Source organism: Pleurodeles waltl, chromosome 6 (genome assembly GCF_031143425.1).
Source record: "Pleurodeles waltl isolate 20211129_DDA chromosome 6, aPleWal1.hap1.20221129, whole genome shotgun sequence".
Lineage (NCBI taxonomy): Eukaryota > Metazoa > Chordata > Amphibia > Caudata > Salamandridae > Pleurodeles > Pleurodeles waltl.
The window spans coordinates 1,344,624,076-1,344,643,838 of record NC_090445.1 but is presented as its reverse complement, the minus strand read 5'-3'; positions in this window follow the sequence as shown (position 1 = coordinate 1,344,643,838).

Genomic DNA, 19,763 nt, shown 5'->3' with positions numbered 1-19,763 from the left:
CACAGATCTATTCTGCCTCAATTTAACCAATCTGTTTAATGGTTGATTTATATCCCTCCCATGTGTGCTTGATCAGTATTTTGATTATACCAATGGAACAATGATTTGAATTCTCAGTCCACTCTTTTAAAAGACCTGGGGGGTCATTCTGACCTCGGCGGTAAAAGGCCCTTACCGCCGGTCAGAAGTCCGCCATTCTACCGCCGCGGCCGCGGTAGACCGCCACGGTCATTCTGACCACCAACTGTGAAACCGCCAAAAATCCGACATCCAAGGAAGGCCGCCACATCAGCGGGCCGCGGAAAACTGGAGATGACCAAACCTCCACCGTCACGCCAACACAAACACGCCCATGCCATTCTGACCCACGAATCCACGCGGCGGTCTTTCAACCGCGGTATTCCATTGGCGGTACACACCGCTGCGGTCAAAATACACACACAGCACCAAAACACTGCCACATTGGACATTTTGAAATACGCACACCTGAGACACATACAAACAACGCTCCCACACTTCCAATCAACTATAAAACACACACCCACATCACCCACAAACCCCCACTAGTTGGAAATCGGAGCGAAGGCGAGAGCGAGAGAGATAGAGATAGCGAGCACAGCATTAGAAAACCCCAACACACACAGGAACACAACTTCATCACCCACACCACAACTACGCACACATCACCACATATCACCACGCACATCACCACAAACACCACCCCACACCTCATACACACCACCCCATGGCACCCCAAAGACACCCACGGTTTTCGGACCAAGAACTCCGGGTCATGGTGGAGGAAATCATGAGGGTTGAGCCCCAGCTCTTCGGCACACAGGTGCAGCACACCACCATAGCAAGGAAGGCTGAGCTATGGCAAAGGATCGTAGACAGGGTCAACGCTGTGGGACAGCATCCCAGAAATCGGGAAGATATCAGAAAGCGATGGAACGACCTACGGGGGAAGGTGCGCTCGATGATCTCCAGGCACAACATCGCTGTGCAGAAGACTGGCGGCGGACGTCCACCCACCCCACCCCAATTCACAGCATGGGAGCAAGAGGTGGTAAACATCCTGTATCCTGATGGCCTCGCTGGAGTACACGGAGGAATGGACTCTGGTAAGTCGAATCTCAACTACTTCACCCCCCCCAACCACCAGCATGCCACCCCCCCCCAATATCACCCCCCAGCACATAACCTCCCTGCCAATGTCTCACCAGCACAACCCACCCTAAACAACACCAACCAATGAATGCCAACACAAACCATAGACAGCCACCACCAAAGCATGACCATTGCACATACCCATACACCCCCCCCAAACCCTCACAACACCTCCCACAAGGGAATGCCAGCACTGGGGGACAAGGGCACCCAAAATGCACGCCATGGCACACACAGAAACAATAACCATACTCCTTCACCCCTGCAGGGCCCGAACGCCAACACACCGCCACGGAGGGTCCAGAGATGTCCATCCCACCCCCAGAACAGGCCCCCAGCGAGGACAGCAGCTCTGTCGACCTAGAACCTGACGACCAGCCCGGACCATCGGGGACCTCTGGACAGTCGGTTCCCCACACACAGACACAGGCCACAGCAGACCCAAACCCCTCTGGGAACACCAGCACAGCTCCCACCCAGCGGGCCCATGCCTCTGTCCCGCGGACGCGTCAATCAGCGGTGTGTCCGCCACTACAGGGGACCCAGGCTGACCCAACACCCCAAAATCAACAGGGACCTGGGGGCAGTGGTAGTGGGCACACCGTCCAGGGGACAGAGGCCCGGGGAAACAGGGCAACTGGGAGGGCTGCTGTGCGACAGGGGGGGGAGGACAGGCCCAGGGAACCGACTCTCCAAGAGGCCCTCACCACCATCAATGGAGCATACCATCATTCCCAGGAGACGATGGCGACGGTACTGGCCAAGTTCACCGAGATCCAGGCACAGCAGGAGGAACGGTACATGGGGTTCAGCAATGAACTCCGGGACATCGCTACCGCAATGGGGACCATAGTCCAGGCCCTCAAATGGATAGAAACCACATTGCACGACCATGTGGCACCGCAAAGGGCCCCTGTCACTAGCCAGGAACAGCCTACCACCTCCGCCGGCGCTAGTGGTCAGGAGGCCCCCACAGAACGACGGGCCACCAAAACCCCACCTCCTGCTGAAGAACAACCACCCCGCAAGAGGAACCTGAGATCTCAAAGGAAGACAGAGTAGGATGCCAAGACCCCCGCCAGTTTAATATACCCCCGGATGTCATTACACTGTCCCACAGTGTCACCCTGTCCAACCTTGAACTGCCCCTGCTCCATCCTTCCACAGCCATATGAACAATGCACCTGTGCGACCGAGAACTGGACTCTGCCATGGACATAACTCCACCCTCACCCTTCACCGTTTTAATATCATGTACCAAAATATAGCACTAAAAATAAATCACTCATTGCGCATAAATCATTCTGGAGTCAGCCTGTATTATTTACAAATGTATAACACATTACTTATCAATAATGTTCTGTTATTTATGTGTGGACAACATACCGATGTCAATAAGCATTAGTCCATGGGCTAACCAAGCAGAAGTCACGCAGTGGGTCATACAGCACTGAAAAGGGAAGGGAAAAGTAAACTTCAGTTTAAAAGAACTGGGGGGAAATACACAAAGTAAAGATGCAGGGGGCATTCAGTAAATGGTAAATGGCGTGGGTGATTCCTACCTGTGTGCTACTGAAAATACTGTTGGATAACTCTGTCCCTGTTGTCTGGGTCGTCCTCTTCGTCTTCCTCCTCTTCACTCTCCGCAGGCTCCACAGCTGCTTCAACACCACCATCTGGACCATCCTCCTGCAGGAAGGGCACCTGACGTCGCAATGCCAGATTGTGAAGCATACAGCAGGCCACGATGATCTGGCACACCTTCTTTGGTGAGTACATCAGGGATCCCCCTGTCATATGTAGGCACCTAAACCTGGCCTTCAGGAGGCCAAAGGTTCTTTCAATGACCCTCCTAGTTCGCCCATGGGCCTCATTGTACCGTTCCTCTGCCCTGGTCCGGGGATTCCTCACTGGGGTCAATAGCCAAGGCCGGTTGGGGTAACCAGAGTCACCAATTAGCCACACACGTTGTCTCTGTAGCTGTTCCATCACATAAGGGATGCTGCTATTTCGCATCACATACGCGTCATGCACTGACCCAGGGAACATGGCATTCACATGGGAGATGTACTGGTCAGCCAAACAGACCACCTGAACGTTCATCGAATGGTAACTTTTTCTGTTTCTGTACACCTGCTCATCGTCTTTTGGGGGTACTAAAGCCACATGGGTCCCATCAATGGCACCAATTATGTTGGGAATATGTCCAAGGGCATAAAAATCACCCTTCACAGTGGCCAAATCTACCTCCTCAGGGAATACAATGTAGCGCCGCATGTGTTTCGTCAGGGCAGACAACACTCTAGACAAGATCTTTGAAAACATAGGCTGAGACATTCCAGATGACATGGCCACTGTTGTCTGGAATGAGCACTTGCCAGAAAATGGAGGACTGACAGAACCTGCGCTAGAGGGGGAATTCCTGTGGGTTGGCGGATGGGGGACATCAGGGCTGGCTCCAGCTGGGCACACAGTTCATGTATAGTGGCTCGGTCAAGTCGGTATCGTAGTATGATGTGGCATTCTTCCATTGTCGACAGGTCCACCAGCGGGTGGTACACGCGAGGATTCATCCTTCTCCTCGCAAGTCCCAGCGGACGGTGCCTAGGAAGGACAACATGGAGCACAGAGTCAAGCAAGTCACAGGTACGTTCACCACTGCATGCATAGCACACGATTATCTATGTATTGAAAGGCGTGTATGTGTGGCAATGCAAGGCCTAGGCCTGTGTGACGCAGTACAAATAATGCCATGTGGGCCCTTGAAATGGCGGCTGCCTGACCTGTGAAGTGGGACAATGGGATGTGAGGTCAATGCGCTGGCGCGGCACACCGTGGCGGTAGGCGGTCGAAGACCGCTATACGAAGCCGCATTGGCTAACATTGAAGCCTATGGGTTTCAGGAGCCAATAATGAGGTGCGCCGGCGTTCGCGGTGCGCACCGCCGCGGTACGCACCGCTGCGGGCGTGACCGCCATTTTCTATCTGCTTAATCACTCGAGACCTGATCTTCCACAGGAGAGGACCTATACTGCAAGTGCTGCTGTGACCTCGGTCTGGAAGTGACAATGGCTGCTGCGACTGGGGAAAGGGCCCCCGCCTTCAGTTCCGAAGAGTTGGAGAAGCTCGTGGACGGGGTCCTCCCCCAGTATGCGTTACTCTACGGTCCTCCAGACCAACAGGTAAGTACACTGGCTGCACATTGAATGGGCTATGCCTGTGTGGAGTGGGGTGGATGCTAAGTTGGTGGGGTGGGGGGCGAATGAGGAGTGCAACGCACGACAGATGAGAGCATGTGCCATATGGCAAGGTTGGGGAGGGGGGGCCAATCGCATCTAACATGCAGGAATATGATGATTTCTCCTTCCCACCCTGTACATGTCAAATAGGTCAGCGCCCATCAGAAAGTGGACAGATGGCGTGCCATCGCCAAGGAAGTCCGGGCCCTGGGGGTCCACGTCAGACGGGGCACCCACTGCCGCAAGAGGTGGGAGGACATCCGCCGCGGGACCAGGAAGACCGCTGAGTCACTGCTGGGGATGGCCTCCCAACGTAGGAGGGGTGCCAGTCGTACCCTGACCCCCCTGATGTCCCGGATCCTGGCGGTGGCCTACCCTGATTTGGAAGGGGCGCTTGAGGACATCACAGCAGACACAAGGGGGTGAGTATCAGCACATTCTGCTATCTCTCTGCGCAGTGGAGGCATCTGGGTGGGGGAGGAGGGTTAGGGGTGACATTAGGCCAGGGCGCTTTCTGTTGTGTAGTCCTCTCCTTTAGGCATGGCCCTGTGCTCCCGGACCCCACCTCTGTTGGGTGACAAGTACAGCTATCGATGGTCCAGCATCGCACATGTGCGCCTTTGGCGTCTCTAGACCTGTAGTCCTAGTCCGAAGTACTGAGTAGTGTACCCCGAATGCGCGGCTTAGTGCATGAGGCTCCTGTGTCTGTCCTCTCCGCCAACGGTGTTGACATTGCATGCACTCAACCTGGTCTTCGTTTTTCTCCCCCCACCCTTCTTCTTCGTCTTCTTGTGCATCTGTGCATTAGCATCATCAGGCGGAGGAGAATTGGCATCGGAGCACGAGGGAGCTGCAAGTCACAAGGCCCCGGTGGGACCAGGAACAGACACCGAGGGCACCAGTGATCTGGAGGACGAGGGGAGCACCACAACGGGGACCGGTCGTGACACCAGCGACACGTCCTCGGATGGGAGCTCCCTAGCGGTGGCGGCAACATCCGGGCCCCCCGCCTCTCCAGGTACAGCCGCCACCCAGCGCACCAGCCCCGCCCTCCCAGCAGCCCCTCAGCCTACGCTCCGTGCCTGCTCGCCCAGGAAGGCGGGCGTCTCCTTTGCCCCAGGCACCTCAGCCCCTGCCCCTGTTACCCCTGCTGCCCTCAGTGAGGAGGTCATTGATCTCCTCAGGACACTCATTGTTGGGCAGACTACCCTTTTGAATGCCATCCAGGGGGTAGAAAGGGAGGTGCATCGGAGCAATGCCTACCTGGAGGGCATTCATTCGGGTCAGGCTGCCCATCAACGATCGTTCAATGCTCTGGCCTCAGCACTGACGGCAGCCATTGTCCCTGTTTCCAGCCTCCCTCTTCTGACTCCCTCCAGCCTGTCTCTGTCTCCTGTTCCTCAGCCTATCCCATACACACCATCAGACCAGCCTGCACACACCTCAACACCCAAGGGAAGCTCATCCAGACACAGGCACCACAGAAGCCACAAGCATTCACGCAAGCAACACCCAGATGCAGACATTCCAACAGTCACTACCACCTCTGTGTCCCCCACCTCCTCGTCTCCCTCCTCCCTCCCTGTCACGTCTACACTCACACCTGCATGCACACCACCATCAGCCAGTGCTTCCATCACCAGCACACCCTCCAGTCCAGTCCGCACACGTGCAGTCACCACCCCCACTACCATTTACACGTCCCCTGTGTCCTCTCCCACTGTGTCTGTCACCCCCTCTTCCAAGACACACAAACGCAGGCAGCCACCCACCCAACAGCCATCCACCTCACGACAGCCTCCAGCACATGCACCTGCACCCAAAGACAGCACACCTGACTCTCCTACAACCACATCCTCTTCCTCCACTTCCATCTCCACTTCTCCTACCTTTTACCTTGGTCCTAAGAATGTTTTCCTTGCTAATCTTGACCTCTTTCCCTCCACTGACCCACCCCCTCCATCTGCAAAGAGTCCCAAGAGCACCTCAGCCACCACCAGCCCAGCTTCGGGTGTCACTGTGGTGCATGGGTTCTGGAGCCCACCCTTTGCCAGCAGTGACACCTCAATCAGCAGCAAGGGGAAAGCCAGCCCCCCACCAGGCAAGAAGACCAGGAAGGTAAAGGGCCGCCGTGAGAGGACTGACACGGCTGCCCCCAAGGAGCCAAGTTCTCCCACATCACCAGCCACAACAGCTAGGGGAGGCAAGGGCCCGAGAGCCCCATCTAAGGAGCGAAAGGGCAGCAGGGCGGAAAAGTCAGCTAGCAGGAGCGCGGAGCAGGAGGGGCCCACAAGCCCCATCCCGGGTGTTAGGAAGGACACCAAAGGGCCCAGGACTCCGTCACCGAAGGGTCCAGCAACAGCACGGTCGGAGGGCGAGTGAGCAGGGAGTCCAGGCCAGGTCTGGCTCCCTTGACCTACTGGACGAGCACCGCTGAAGAGGGCCCCGCCGTGCAGAAGAGCACCGCTGAAGAGGGCCCCGCCGTGCAGAAGAGCACCGCTGAACAGGGCCCCGCCGTGCAGAAGAGCACCGCTGAAGAGGGCCTCGCCGTGCAGAAGAGCACCGCTGAACAGGGCCCGCCGTGCAGAAGAGCACCGCTGAAGAGGGCCCCGCTGTGCAGAAGAGCACCGCTGAAGAGGGCCCGCCGTGCAGAAGAGCACCGCTGAACAGGGCCCCGCCATCTCAAGCACCGCTCCGCTGGGCCCTTCATCTCAAGCACCGCTCCGCTGGGCCCTTCCTGTCAAGCACCGCTCCGCTGGGCACCGCCATCTCAAGCACCGCTCCGCTGGGCCCTTCATCTCAAGCACCGCTCCGCTGGGCACCGCCGTCTCAAGCACCGCTCCGCTGGGCACCGCCATCTCAAGCACCGCTCCGCTGGGCCCTTCCTGTCAAGCACCGCTCTGCTGGGCCCTTCCTGTCAAGCACCACTCCGCTGGGCCCCGCCATCTCAAGCACCGCTCCGCTGGGCCCTTCCTGTCAAGCACCGCTCCGCTGGGCCCTTCCTGTCAAGCACCGCTCCGCTGGGCCCCGCCGTCTCAAGCCCCGCTCCGCTGGGCCCCGCCGTCTCAAGCACCGCTCCGCTGGGCCCCGCCGTCTCAAGCACCGCTCCGCTGGGCCCCGCCATCTCAAGCACAGCTCCGCTGGGGCCCGCCATCTCAAGCACCGCTCCGCTGGGGCCCGCCATCTCAAGCACCGCTCCGCTGGGGCCCGCCATCTCAAGCACCGCTCCGCTGGGCACCGCCGTCTCAAGCACCGCTCCGCTGGGGCCCGCCATCTCAAGCACCGCTCCGCTGGGCCCTTCCTGTCAAGCACCGCTCCGCTGGGCCCCGCCGTCTCAATCACCGCTCCGCTGGGCCCCCCCATCTCAAGCACCGCTCCGCTGGGCCCCGCCGTCTCAAGCACCGCTCTGCTGGGCCCTTCCTGTCAAGCACCGCTCTGCTGGGCCCCGCCATCTCAAGCACCGCTCCGCTGGGCCCTTCCTGTCAAGCACCGCTCCGCTGGGCCCCGCCATCTCAAGCACCGCTCCGCTGGGCCCCGCCGTCTCAAGCACCGCTCCGCTGGGCCCCGCCATCTCAAGCACCGCTCCGCTGGGCCCCGCCATCTCAAGCACCGCTCCGCTGGGCCCCGCCGTCTCAAGCACCACTCCGCTGGGCCCTTCCTGTCAAGCACCGCTCCGCTGGGCCCTTCCTGTCAAGCACCGCTCCACTGGGCCCCGCCATCTCAAGCACCGCTCCGCTGGGCCCTTCATCTCAAGCACCGCTCCGCTGGGCACCGCCATCTCAAGCACCGCTCCGCTGGGCCCCGCCATCTCAAGCACCGCTCCGCTGGGCCCCGCCATCTCAAGCACCGCTCTGCTGGGCCCTTCCTGTCAAGCACCGCTCCGCTTGGCCCTGCCATCTCAAGCACGGCTACGCTGGGCCCCGCCGTCTCAAGCACCGCTCCACTGGGCCCCGCCGTCTCAAGCACCGCTCCGCTGGGCCCCGCCATCTCAAGCACCGCTCCGCTGGGGCCCGCCATCTCAAGCACCGCTCCGCTGGGGCCCGCCATCTCAAGCACCGCTCCGCTGGGGCCCGCCATCTCAAGCACCGCTCTGCTGGGCCCCGCCATCTCAAGCACCGCTCCGCTGGGCCCTTCCTGTCAAGCACCGCTCCGCTGGGCCCCGCCATCTCAAGCACCGCTCCGCTGGGCCCTTCATCTCAAGCACCGCTCCGCTGGGCCCCGCCATCTCAAGCACCGCTCCGCTGGGCCCCGCCATCTCAAGCACCGCTCCGCTGGGCCCCGCCATCTCATGCACCGCTCCGCTGGGCCCCGCCGTCTCAAGCACCGCTCCGCTGGGCCCCGCCATCTCATGCACCGCTCCGCTGGGCCCTTCCTGTCAAGCACCGCTCCGCTGGGCCCCGCCATCTCAAGCACCGCTCCGCTGGGCCCCGCCATCTCAAGCACCGCTCCGCTGGGCCCCGCCATCTCAAGCACCGCTCTGCTGGGCCCCGCCGTCTCAAGCACCGCTCCGCTGGCCCACGCCATCTCAAGCACCGCTCCGCTGGGCCCCGCCGTCTCAAGCACCGCTCCGCTGGGCCCTTCCTTTCAAGCACCGCTCCGCTGGGCCCCGCCATCTCAAGCACCGCTCCGCTGGGCCCTTCCTGTCAAGCACCGCTCCGCTGGACCCCGCCATCTCAATCACCGCTCCGCTGGGCCCTTCATCTCAAGCACCGCTCCGCTAGGCCCCGCCATCTCAAGCAGCGCTCCGCTGGGCCCCGCCGTCTCAAGCACCGCTCCGCTGGGCCCCGCCATCTCAAGCACCGCTCCGCTGGGCCCTTCCTGTCAAGCACCGCTCCGCTGGGGCCCGCCATCTCAAGCACCGCTCCGCTGGGCCCTTCCTGTCATGCACTGTTAACGGTTCACTGTGCCCACCATGCCTCCTCCTTGACCAGTGGAGACTGTAATCCACCTGATGGACTGTGGCTTTGCACTCCCCAGGATGGCCGAGTGGGCAACCCACCCACTGTAGAGATTTGAGAGACTGTGGCTTTGCACTCCCCAGGATGGCTGAGTGGGCATCCCTTCCACTGTAGAGACTTGAGAGACTGTGGCTTTGCACTCCCCAGGATGGCCGAGTGGGCAACCCACCCACTGTAGAGACTTGAGAGACTGTGGCTTTGCACTCCCCAGGATGGCCGAGTGGGCATGGTGGCCCCTTCGTGGATCTGGCGTCGTGGAATCATGTGGCTGTGGTGCCCCCCCCCTTCCCTTCCCCCTAAGGTGCCTGTAGTTTTTTCATCAGATGCCCCTGCAGTGTTCTCTCCAAAGGACTCAGGTCTCCTGTGTGGGCTTTGCCCTTGTGTTGCTACACTTTGGCCCACGGACACTTTGAATCTCGTTAGTTGTGCAGGACTTATTGCCTCGGTTTTTCGTATACACTGGATATTGATTTTGGATTTTTGAGTTGTTATTGCTATTTGACCGTGACTTATCAGTGGTTTTTATTTCCCATAAATTTTGAGTCACTATTTAATTATGTCCTTGTTTTCTTTACGGGGGTTTGGGTGGTTTCACTGTGACTTGTTGCTCTGCATTGGTGTGTACATGGTTTGGGGGGGTGGGTGTATCGCGTATGTGTGTGCACGTGACCTTTCGTCCTCCCCCCTCCCCTGTGTCGTAGGTGCAGTACTCACCGTTGTCGTCTGCGCCGGCGTTTCGTACTCGTGGTAGATGAGCAGGTAGACGAGAGCAGGTAGGATGTTTAATTTGGGTTCCATGCTGTCCTCCTTCCTCGTGGAGTGCGTAGAGGTGTGCGTTTTCCCGTTCGTAGTCTGTTTCCGCTGTGTTTTTATCGGCGGTGCTCCCGCCCCGGAAAAGGTGGCGGATTGGCCGGTCATGATAGTGTGGGCGGAACATTGTCTGCCGCCTGGCTGTTGGCGGTGACCGCCGCGCTGTTTGTCGGTCCCGCCGTGGCGGTCGGAGTGTTAAGTTGGCGGGCTGTGTTGGCGGTTCCCGCCAGGGTCAGAATTCCATTTTTTGGACCGCCGGCCTGTTGGCGGGTTGGCCGCCGCTTTATCACCGACCGCCAGGGTTAGAATCACCCCCCTGGACTTTAATGGCCATGTGTAGGTACAGTGTAGACCATTAGGCATCAGGGAATGTGTCCTGCATCAAGATATTTACATCGTGAGGTGAGTTCTGAGCATCTGTTCAATTAATTTTTCATCAATTTCTCAAGCTTACTCTCTGTGTGTTAAAGTTACAGGTATATTACCATTTTTCAATGTATCTCCTGGTGATGATTCTGCCTTATCCCCAGTTATGAGTAGAGTGTCTACAAATGCCAGTCTCTTATTGACCCTGTCCATTGCCATTCCAGAATATATATTAGTTAGCACCACCCCACACCAGCAGGATTAATCACCTACAAAGATATTATATATATATGTACACTTATGCATGTGTATGTACTTATATATTGTTAGGAATGGGGGTCTTTGGTTGGCAGTCAGGTTACCCCCGGGCCAAGCAAGTGCTCTCATTTTACTCAGGGTAAAGGAGAATCAATCTTGGTTATCCGCTGCTCACCCCCTTAGTAGCTTGGTACGAGTAGACAGGCTTAACTTCAGAAGCAATGTGTAAAGTATTTGTACCAACATACACAGTAACTCAGTGAAACACTACAGAATGGTCACCACACCAGTTTAGAAAAATGTGTAATACTTATCTTAATCAAACAAGACCAAAACAACAAAAATCTAACATACACAAGTCAAGATATGAATTTTAAAAAGAATAAGGGGCAAACTTATGGAAAGTAGCGCTGCACTTTCCCTGCGCCCTTTAGCACCCCCCTACTGCCACCATGTGTGCGCCGTATTTAAAATACGGTGCACCATGGCGCAGGGTCGGGGGCAATAGCGTAATTTCACATGACGCTATTGATGTACTCTGTAGGAGTAGCACCTGCAGAGTACATAGGGCTCCATTCTAAATAATGGAACCCCTTTTTAACGCCTGCTCTTGAGCAGGTGTTAAAAAGGTCATAAAAAATGGCGCAAGGAAATCTCTTAGATTTCCTTACACCCTTTTTCTGGCACCCCTAATGGGAGAACGCCCCCTTTGCATACATTATGCCTGGCACAGGCATAATGTAGCGCAAAGGGTTACAGGGTGATGCAATGCATGCATTGTAACACCCTGTAATTACAACACAGAGATTTCCGCCATGTAGGGCCACATTACCATCATAAATAAGGATGTTAATGTGACACAAAGTGGTGCTAGGGAACTATAAAACTCCCACTAAGAGTCTAAGGGGGTTATTCTAACTTTGGAGGAGTGTTAATCCGTCCCAAAAGTGACGGTAAAGTGACGGATATACCACCAGCCGTATTACGAGTTCCATAGGATATAATGGACTCGTAATACGGCTGGTGGTAAATCCGTCACTTTTCCATCACTTTTGGGACGGATTAACACCTCCTCCAAAGTTAGAATAACCCCCTTAATCCTTAGAAAATATTGAGAATGCTGTTGTTACACAAAGTACTTGGTTAGTGTAAAAACTAAAGCCGCACGCGCAAGCACAGGTGTAAGAAAGGCCATTGATGCATCGATTTCTCACTTGCAAGCCAGACCGCCCATTGTTACTTTTCTGGTCGGGTCAGCTCAGGTCATATCTTTCCTCCCGCAAGAAAATGATGTGTCGATTCACAGATGGACACCTCGGGTCCGGGCAGGCTTTCCTTTGATTTTTTACATCCAACGATGTTGCGTTGAAATCCGGTCTCAGGGTGTCAGGAAACCGTGTTGTGTGGGGCTTGTGTCGTTATTAGCAGTTATTACTAGTGCGTGTTGTGCATTGTTTCTCGAGCCAAGATGAGTCAATCTCCCACCCGCGATGCAGGTGGAGTGTCGATTTCAGCTGCAAGGCCAGCAGCGCGTGTTCTGGGTGGTGTGCCAAAAGTTTATCCGTACAGAGGTCTGTGCATGGATTTCTGTCCTTTTCCATAAGCTTCACCTTTCAAGGGCCCAGAGACAGATTAGGGCACCATTTGGCAGGTCAGGAGTCTCAGCAGAGAGCCCTCGTGTTGACGGAGAGAAGTATTTGATGTCCATGAGACTTCAACAACAGGAGGCAAGCTCAGTTCAAGCCCTTAGATTCTTCACAAGTGGGAAGTCACTTGTGAGTTAAGAGACCCCAAGAGACCCCAAGCTCCATAACTCTATCTCATTTTCACAAGGTACTATACCTGGGGGTCCATGTGACTCAATGACCGGTGCCATTGGTGTCTGATTGTTGGGAACAACTCCTTCACAACACCGTGATATCACAAAGTTGTGATGTGGATGGAAGATACGGGGGGACTGAGGCCTGCATGAGCGGACGGTGAGTGTATGTGCGTCAGGGCAAGGGTGGAAATGTGGGTCAATGACTGTGACGGTCCGGACGGTTAAAGATTTTCCTTTTCCCCTGTACTGTTCCTCTAGGTCAGCGCCCACTAGAAGAAGGATATTAGGCATGCCATCGCAAAGGACGTCCGGACCCTGGGGGTCCACCACAGACGGAGCACCCACTGCCATAAAAGATGGGAGGACATTCGCCACTGGAGCAAGAAGACGGCAGAGGCCCAGCTGGGGATGGCCTCCCAACGTGGGAGGGGTGCCCATCGCACCACGACCCCCCTGATGTTCCGGATCCTGGTGGTGGCGTATCCGAAGTTGGATGGGCGCTTGAGGGCATCACAGCAACCACAAGGGGGTGAGTACAGTCACATCCATCTGACTCACATTACGAGGTGTCTGGGTGGGGGAGGTGGGCTGTGGGTTCCCCTAGGCCAGGGCAAGTTTTGTAGGCATGGCCCCTTTGTGAGGCAGGCTATGTGGCACCCCAACCCCAACAGTGGTAAGAGCCAACTACACCTAGTCAGGCTCCTGTGTCTTCCATGTGTGCAGCAATTGTGCATAGGCCTTGTCCCCATGTCCCTGTGATTAATTAGGGAACTCTAAGTGCATTGTGTAGTGCAGAGGGCTGCTGTGTCTGTAATGTCCGCCAACGGTAGTGGTATTGCATGCACTGAACATGTCTTTATTCTTTTTTACCCCCTCCCTTTTTGTGGTCTTCCCGTTCTTGTGTGCATTAGCATCATCAGGCGGAGGAGCAGTGGAACCGGAGCAGGAGGGAGCTGCATCCCACATGGCCCTGGAGGGCGAGACAGCAAAGTCTGAAGCCACCAGTGGGACGGAGTGCGAGGGGAGCTCCCTTACGGTAGTGGGCCCCTCTGTGCCCCCGCATCACCAGGTACAGCCTCCACCCCACTACCAGCACCGCCCTCCCAGCAGCCCCTCAGCGTGTGCCCTGTGGCCACTCACCCAGGAGGGTGAGCATCTCCTTCGCACCAGGCACCTCAGGCCCTGCCCCAGTCAGCCCTGCTGCCCTCAGTGAGGAGGCTATTGACCTCCTGAGATTCCTCACTGTTGGGCAGTCTACCATTCTGAATGCCATCCTGGGTGTCGAGAGGCAGTTGCGACAAACAAATGCTTACCTGGAGGGCATTCATTCTGGCCAGGCAGCCCAACAGAGAGCATTTCAGGCTCTGGCCTCAGCACTGATGGCAGCCATTCTCCCTGTGTCCAGCCTCCCCCCTCTAACTTCCTCCAACCAGAACTAATCCCCTGTACCTCAGCCTATCCCAAGCACACCGTCAGACCAGCATGCACACACCTCAACACACAAGGGTGGCTCTGGCAAACATAAGCACCACACATCCCACAGGCACTCACGCAAGCATCATGCCCATCCACTGTCTCCACTGTGTCCCCCTACTCCATGTCTCCCTCCTCCCTCCCTGTCTCGTCTCCACTCACACCTGCATTCACTACATCTTCAGCCACTACCTCCATCACCAGCACGCCCATCACAACACACAGCTCACGTGCACTCACCACCACCATTACCATTCACACATCTCCTGTGTCCTCTACCAGTGTGTCTGTGAGCCCTCCTCCCAAACTACACAAACGCAGCCACACACCCAACCAACAGCCAGCCACCTCACAACAGCCTCCAGCCCATGCACCTTCACCCAAATTCAGCAGCCATACACCTCCTACAACCACTACCTCTTCCTCCACTCCCAAACCACCTCCATCTACCCATCCCAGTGTGTCTAAAAAGCTTTTCCTGTCTAATATTGACCTCTTCCCTACACCTCCCCCTGTCCGTCCCCTAGCCCAGCACCTCAACCACCACATCACCGGGCACAGTGGTGCCAGCAACTGCGGGCTTTTGGAGTGTGCCAAGCAACAGGGCTGCCAGTGTTCCACGGAGCGAGGGCAAGGACATTCCACCACCTCCAAAAGTAAAAAAGTTGCTCACATCCCTGAGGGAGAAGGTGAAAACACCTGCCACCAAGGGCTCAGGCAAAACAAAAGTGGATAGTGGCAAGACAGCTGTGCCACCATCCCAGGTGGGGAAGGGCCAGGAAGTCAAGGGCAGGTCCACGTCGACGCCAACCTGCACGGTGGACAAGACCGTCACTAGCACCGCCACCAGCACCGCCACCTGCACCGCCACTAGCACTGCAGTCACTGAGGCCCCCACCAGCACGCAGTCACTGAGCCCGCCACCAGCACCGCAGTCACTGAGCCTGCCACCAGCACCGCCGCCACAAAGACCGCTGCCACCACTGTCGCCACATAGCCTGCCACCAGCACCGATGCCACAGAGCCCGCCGCCAGCACCGATGCCACAGAGTCCGCCGCAAGCACCAATGCCACTGAAACCGCCACCAGCACCGCCAGCGGCCCCACGACATCCTCAGCCAGTGGCACCACCGCAGACATAGCTGCCATCCCCAGTGTTCAGTCGTACGAGGCTGGTGGTCAGTTGCAGGAGCGTGGGCAGCTTGCATGTTGCACCACCGTCAGTGGAGTATCACATCCACTACCTCTGTCCTTGGCAGGATGAAGCACTCTGGGCACCAAGCCCCCTCCAGAACCAGTGGAGAAAGGCATCCACTACCTCAGTCCTTGGCAGGATGAAGCACTCTGGGCACCAAGCCCCACCAGAACCAGTGGAGAAAGGCATCCACTACCTCAGTCCTTGACAGGATGAAGCACTCTGGGCACCAAGCCCACTCCAGAACCAGTGGAGATTCACATCCATTACCTCAGTCCTTGGCAGGATGAAGCACTCTGGGCACCAAGCCCCCTCCAGAACCAGTGGAGATTCACATCCACTACCTCAGTCCTTGGCAGGATGAAGCACTCTGGGCACCAAGCCCCCCCCAGAACCAGTGGAGATTCACATTCACTACCTCAGTCCTTGGCAGGATGAAGCACTCTGGGCACCAAGCCCCCTCCAGAGCCAGAGGAGACTGTTATCCACATGAGAGACTGTGGCTTTGCACTCCCCAGAATAAAGCAGTGGGCAACCCACCCACTTGAGAGACTTGAGAGACTGTGGCTTTGTACTCCCAAGGATAGAGCAGTGGGCAAACCACCCACTGAAAAGACTTGAGAGACTGTGGCTTTGCACTCTCCAGGATAGAGCAGTGGGCAAACCACCCACTGGAAAGACTTGAGAGACTGTGGCTTTGCATTCCCCAGGATAAAGCAGTGAGCAACCCACCCACTTGGAGACTTGAGAGACTGTGGCTTTGCACTCCCCAGGATAGGGCAGTAGGCAACCCACCCACTTGAGAGACTTGGGAGACTGTGGCTTTGCACTCCCCAGGTTACAGCAGTGGGCATGGGGCCCCCTCGTGGAGCTGACATCGTGCACTCATCCGGCTGAGGTGCCCCCTTCTCTTCCCCCTGAGGTGCCTGTTTCACTTCGATCTGATGCCCCTGCAGTGTTCTCTCCGTTTGGAGTCTGATATCGAGTGTGAGCTGTGCCCATGCATTTTGGGCCCAGTGGTCCACGGACTATGAATGGTGCACTATCCGGACTTGTGTAGTTGGTGTACATAATTGTTTATACTGTATTTCAAATATTGACTAATGGATTTTTATTTATTACAATCGTTCATCTCATTTCCTTTTGTCCTTGTATTCTTCCGGGGGGGCTGGGGGGTGTAAATGTGATGTTGCAGCATGTTTTTGTGTGTATGTTGTTGTGGGTGAGGGTGGGGGTGTTCCGTGTGTGTGTCACTCTCTCTTCCCTTCCCCATCCCCTGTGTTGTAGGTGCAGTACTCACCGTGGTCGTCGCCGCCGTCTTTCGTGCTCCTGGTAGAGGAGCAAGAATTCCATCGCAGGGAGTATTTGGAGTTCTGGCTCCATGGCGTCCTGGTTCCTCGTGGAATGTGTAGAGGTGAGTGTTTTCTCTTCCAAGTCCTGTTTCCGGTGTGTTTTTGTTTGCGTTGGTTCCACCCCGGAAAAGGTGGCGGATTGGCCTCTCATAATAGTGTGGGCAGTACATTGTCTTCCGCATGTCTTTTGGCTGTGACCACCGCAGTGTTTGTTTGTACCGCCGTGGCGGTCAGAGTGTTAAAGTGGCTGTCTATGTTGGTGGTTTCCACCATGGTCGTGATTCCATTTTTTTTTTACTGCTGGCCTGTTGGCAGTCTTACCGCCGCTTTCACACCGACCGCCAGGGTTGTAATGACCACCTATGTCTTTTTGTACAAATGCTTTACACATTGTCTCTGGGTTAAGCATTTCTGCTTGTGCCAAGCTACCAGGGGGGGGTAAGCGGGCGGCTAACCAGGTGTGTTTTTTCTTTTCCCTGACTAGACTGAGGGTCCTTGCTTGGACAGGGGGTAACCTGTCAACCAAAGACCCCATTTCTAACACTGCCTTTAGTAAATGTGGGTTTTCACCAGAATACATGGGTGGGTGCATGGAACACCCATGCTTCACCCATAAACACCTCCCCAATGCAAGGTAATTCAAGACAGTGGTATGCCCTGCCTCCTGTTGCTTTTTTTTTTTTATGAAGCCATGCACAGCGGGCTTTGCATGGCCTTATAAATGCTAAAATAGATTTTGCGTTGGTGATGTAACCGAGAGGTATTAACAGCTGTGCTTTATGTGAATTATACATTATATACTCATCTCTCTCTTTCAAACCTTCTGACCCGTACATTCATAATGTATGACCCGCCTGAACGGCATTATCATTGCTTGGTAAATACGTTAAGTCGAAAACATGATTAGGCACAATAAATACATTGATTTTTTCTGTTACTAAGCTGCACAGATTGTTGAAAAAAAGAAAAAGAACACAAGTGCACACCTTTACATGATCTATTACGACAAATTAACCTTTTCTCTCTTAAAGAGTGATATAGTGCTGTCAAGGAGAGCATTTCTTTTCCCCCTGCCTCACGTTCACTGTTGTGATGTTTCTCTATACACCATAGTGACACCTTTCTCACATTTACAGTCTTGTCCATTAATCCAATGAATCCAATTGGAATATCCAGTGTGTCACTCAACTAATGTTCTTCCCCTGTGTACATCACGGCATTTAGAGTGTCACGATATATGCGCCACATGTCTTATCTCTCTCCTTCGTATAGGAGATCACAACCGCTTTACTTAATGTAGTGTTGGCGATGAAAGAGCTGATTCTGTTCACGTGTACCTGCTAGACAGTTGGATGTGCGACCGGACATCACATGTTGTCTGGTCAGTACATATTGTGAAAGTGTCTAAAATGAATGGGAGCTGCATTTTTCCTACGTTAGGGTTGTCACTATTCACCTACCTGTTAATTGACCTCATGCCCTGCCAAGTAGGTAAGTCAGTCCTTATTTTTAACCAACAGTCCTAAGAGGGTAATTTAGAGGTTAACAGATGTGGGCATCTACTACTAAATCATGAATGACCCGTCAGCTAACCTTAAGTTCCCTGTCCCAATTAGAGGCAGGGAGAAAGACAAGATTTTCAGTGGTAGAGCCTTGGCAAGGTCCTCTGGAAGAAACTCTTCAAATTTGCATGATTCCCGAATTTTGCGTTACGTGGAATGTGTAAAATGTCTTGAAATTTTGCATTACACAGTTTTACATAACTTTTGTATGAGTGACTATGGTTTATTACTTAAAACAACTCTTGCAGACAGTCATTTTCTGGTTGAACTAGTCTCCTGCTGATATCTCACAAGTCTTTTTTACTCAAAGTGCATGCTCGCATGAAAACAGCCATGTGAGATATCAGCAAACCACACTATACTATAAAAGCATAATTTCGTGATTTTTTTGTGAAAGAGCTATCCTGGAAGTTTGCATACTCCTGCAAGGTTATGGCAATACCTGCCATGAAAAAACAGTCAATAATACTTAAGTGCAGAGACAAAACTCCCTGTGATTCCGGACCAGGTATTTTTTAATTTCACTAATAAACTCCTACTTTGGGAATTTCAAAACAGAAAAAAATAGAATGGCGAGCAGGAGAAAGAAAGCATTTTCCTGCTCCTGTTCTTGTCCCATGTCACTGTCCCAATATGCGGCACAGTGCACTGTTTGGGTCTTAGACCCAAGGGTACCTTACAATTTTTATTAAGTTTACACCTTTGAGTGAGTTTACTACTTTTCGATCTTCACAAACTCCGAGGGTAAGTTAATACTACAAAAAAACAGTATTAAGTCCAGCTCTACATATGACCGACTAGCAACACCTTCCTAGAGAAAATAATGGAAGTAGGAACTTAATATGAAATCTGGTAGAAAATGAAGTTCAATTAATGTAAATTTACTAGAATAGTAAAAAAAATAAAGAAGTATAACATAAATTAATAACAATGTATAACAATAGTACATATTAACTATTTAATTATAACATATTTCACTAACCTATTTTGGATTAAAAAAATGATGTTGCAATAAATTTCATTAAAACATATTTGCATTCATTATGACTAATTGTATGTATCAATTTTAAGAATATTATTAATGCACATTAAAATCATCACCTTTTTACTTTGGGGGAAATGTATTTGCAGGAGGCAACTGGGCCTGTATCTAACGGAGGGTGGCTCCTGCAGGCAGCTGTAGTGTGTGACTGAGAATGTATGGGTGTCATTGGGAGTGCCTTTCTTCCCTTCAAGGGACACCCTCTGGAGGAGCACAAGCATTACCCTTTTTGACACACAGTCAGTGTGACCCAACAGCTCCTTTGCCTCTGTAACTTACCTGTAATATGCCACAGATGCAGAAGCAACACACTTTCACATTTGTTTGGGGCATTTATCCATGCAAATAAGGGAAAAACTACTTGGGATCTTGCTGTGCATATTGAGCACCAGCATGGTCCATATTACAGAAAGTGGAGGGCAAGAGTCAGTGGCCATTTCTGTATTCAAAAAATACATGGGGCAAAAAAATTGAGTCTTGCCACTCATGACTCAAAGTCACCCTCATGCCTGAATC